A 3871-nucleotide genomic window follows, 5' to 3' on the forward strand; every position below is an offset into this window, starting at 1 on the left:
CAAAAGCGGATTTTGAGTTTGGACTTCAAACTTTGGACAGCTGCATATAATCCTCATATATTCCTTATCAAGCCTCCTGCATTCAAAGCATATACAGCTACAAATATATTTGAAATATGGATATATTAATATATATAAATATAGATGTGCATTTTATAAAGATGTTTGTATGCCAAGTGGTGCTGGGTTTGTTAAGGCTGTCACATTGGCTGCTTTGTCAGCACTTGGATTATCGGTGGAAATTCAAGGGTTTGTGAAGAGGACAGGGAACACGTTTTTAAATTTTGTTATTTATTATGATTTTTTTTAACTAAAAAAATGAGACCACTGCATGCCTGAATGTAGATAACCCAAATTCTGCCTTTGTTTTGACTGTTATTAGTTTTCTCTTTTCTTATTGTGGAGTCAAGAGAGGCGAATAGGTTTGCACAGGGAAGAGTGATTTGTGTACATTATGTGTGAAATCCAGCCACTGAAGAATGTGTGAGGACTGAGATCGAACCCCTATAACAACCCTCCTCTACCCAATTTATGCCTCCAAAATCACTTGTACCTCGCTTTGTGTTGGCAGAGACTGACACGCATGCAAGACCTGCCATCAACTTCCCAGCAGTGACTTATTTTCCCTTCAGTTCCTCAAATCCTTTTCCACCAAACCTTAGTGGCTGCCACTTCTCAGTTTTGTCTTTGATCCTTCATCTTGTACCCTTAAACTCCATTTTACATTTCACCGTTTACTACCTTTCTACACCTGTTTTCCATTACCATTCCTAAATTGTGATACATTGACTGTTAAATGCCATTGTTTCACTGAATGTTTTTTCCGCTCCTTGTATCAGTATGAAATGTATTTATATGGGAAAATATATATGCAATATGTACGCATGCTATGGCCTACAGGCTTACACACGTTTTTTTCTTTTCTGTAAATGAGCAGGTCTATGAGTTTGACTGAGTAACAAATAGCTTAAAGACTGTTTCTTCGAGATCTAAGCACAGCAGATTGTCTGTGTTCATCACTTTATCAGAAAAGTCACTGTACTATGTCCACCATGGATACACTGTTGTATAAACACATTACAGGCTTATGCTACAAGCACATGCAGAATCACTATAAGACCATGTTGCATTTGTTTAAATCCATAACTTTTCTTTCATCTTTAATGCTTACATCTTACATTATTGCAATTTAAATCAGGAGTCACTTGAAACTAAGTCCCTTTGAGATAAAAAAAGGAAAAAAAAGAAAAAAGCAATATCTGCAGAGTCTTAAATTCCACTTATTGTTGAAGGGTTCATATGTTAATGAAACAAGGAAAATACAGCTATAAAATACCTAAATAAAGATTAAATTAATTAATGCAGCTAATTTCCAAGATTAACTGACTCTGCCGAAACTTCAAATGAAAATGAATTTTAAGGCTGACCAACTGTGATCCGTTTTATCGGTTACATTCCTTCAGTAAGCAGCAAAATCCAAAGATTCCCGTGTTAACTTCCATGAGGAGATATTACATTATTCCTGAAATTAAAGTGTCGTTCAAGCCCTATCAATGTGGGCTACTGCTCTAAGTGTGATTCTCTAATATTCCATTTTTTTCATTTCTAGTATGTCTAGTTTAAGCACTGTTATGTCAGTAAAACAGTTAAAATCTTCCTTTCATTCTTATATATGACTGCTTCTGTTCCAGTATACTGTATGCACCAGTTTTCATCTTTGTGGTGTACATTTTGCATGTCTGGAATAAATGTTACCATGCATGGTCCAAGTGTTGCCTTTTGATGACAACCGCAATAAATGGTACTAATATGTAGTTTAGTTTAGTCTGGAAGATGAAACAGAGCTGAGTCTACTTGAAGTTAAATCCTAAAGTCAAATGACCACAAGGCTAACATGCTGATGTTTAGCAAGTATGATATTTAAAATGTTATCTTACTGTGTTCACGCGCTAACATTAGCACTAAACAGCTGAGGCTGATGGGAATATCTTTTACTTTTGCAGGTAATTGGTAATAAGCCAAGGTAGTAGACAAAGTATAAACCTGAGTTTAAGGTGTGTACTTACAAGAATGATTTGTGACATCACAACAATTTTGGATCCAAATGTCCAGTACAGTACGCAGCTTATACTTGGTGTGATGTGGAAACTTAAAGCCTCCCGTACATATATACTGAAAATGGATTTTACAGTGAAGTAGGAGACATCTTACATCAAGTAATTAAACTTTTGAAATGATGTTATGGATTTTTCAATGAGGGTGAAGAAATTACATTTTTTAACTCATTAATTGAACTTATTTTAGTGGAAAAATATATATTGAAACATGTACGGGGGAGAGGTGAGGGGGTTTTAAAACATTGTTCAGATTGTGTCCGAGAGATGCTCAATCAACACTATAAAATGTAGCTGCAGTTATATTGTGCTACATTGTACAGCTGTTGCTTTTATTATATCTAAACCCTGTACATAAAGCAGGTTATATAAACAATTGTTTCAGAGCACACAAACACCATTTATCATGGTCACCACAACTACGGAGTATGGATGGCCCCAGAAAAAAAGGGAAAATGAAGAATTCATCACAGATTTTGCACTTTTAAAGCGTGCTCGCCACGACGACACACTGCAGATACACCTGAAATCTGAGCAACACAGCAAAGGCAACACAGAAAGCACTGCAGCATTTCTTCCACTGAAGGTAAGGGCTTTTATCTGGGATTAGGATACAAATAATGTATTCTTTAATTCCCCAGTGCTCAAAAACTTACTGCAAGAAAAATAGTAAATTGTTTCACTGAAACTTTTTAACTCATGCTATCAATAAATATTTGCAGATGGAGTGAAGCATTTCTGCTGTTTGTTTTCACAAATAGCTACTTAAAATAGTAGTAATAATAGTAATCAGATTCCTTCGCAGAAACAGAGGGCCAGATTTTGTTTTACACATCAGCTGCTTTGAATGAACAGACTTTGTGCTTGTCAGAAGTCACTGTAGTGTGACCCTGCTGGCTGAGAGGATGTGGTGCTTTGAGCTGCTTGGTTCGTGTTCAGTTTGAGTGGCTGAAATATCAACAGCATCTACACCAAATTTAGACTTCAGCACAGGGTTTCCCTCTGATGGAAATAAGACAGTAAGGGACAGATGGCCGTGCATCTCCGACTGCTGTAAAACAGAGAAAAGGCTGCAGTATACAGACAATAATTTAAAACAGCTGTAGCTAATTCTATTTAAACTAACAATCTGTAGCTTTTTACACATTCAAGAGCTACAGTAACTTTGGATTTAGTTGTTTGGCCTTATTGTTGGTACATGGTGAGAAGGTCCATCTACCAAGAAAAGCGATGAAGTGATGAAGGTAAGGCAAGGACACTGTGGACCAGAGGAGTTGCAACAAAACTGACCAACCACAATTTCTTATCCGTAACCTGTCAATTGAGTATCTTACTTTTCCACCACATACCATAAAGAAATAATTATAGTTATTAATAATTATATTTTATCTACAAATAAAGATGTTTTTTTAAATCAAGAATGACCTAAACATGTAATGTAGTGTGTATTTTGAAGTGTTAAATAATTAAAGCACCCAGAGAAATATGAGGACAGACAGTATAGGAGGCTGCTGCACTGCTTTGCACTCCTCGATTGACGTAAGGAAGTAGCAGCAGCGGTGATAAAATTAGGAAAACAGGATGTTTTACCAGGGCCTCCATTCAAAGGCAAATTGCAAATTAGTAAGTACCTTTGATGAAAGCAAAGACATTTTACAAAAATCTAAAAAAGTCTTTAAAGTTTTTCTAGGCTTTTACTTCACCTTTGTGAGCAAAGCTTCAAACAGAGTGAATGAGGACAAGAAACCAAATTTATC

The sequence above is a fragment of the Scomber scombrus genome, chromosome 5, assembly GCF_963691925.1.
Source record: "Scomber scombrus chromosome 5, fScoSco1.1, whole genome shotgun sequence".
NCBI classification, from domain to species: Eukaryota; Metazoa; Chordata; class Actinopteri; order Scombriformes; family Scombridae; genus Scomber; species Scomber scombrus.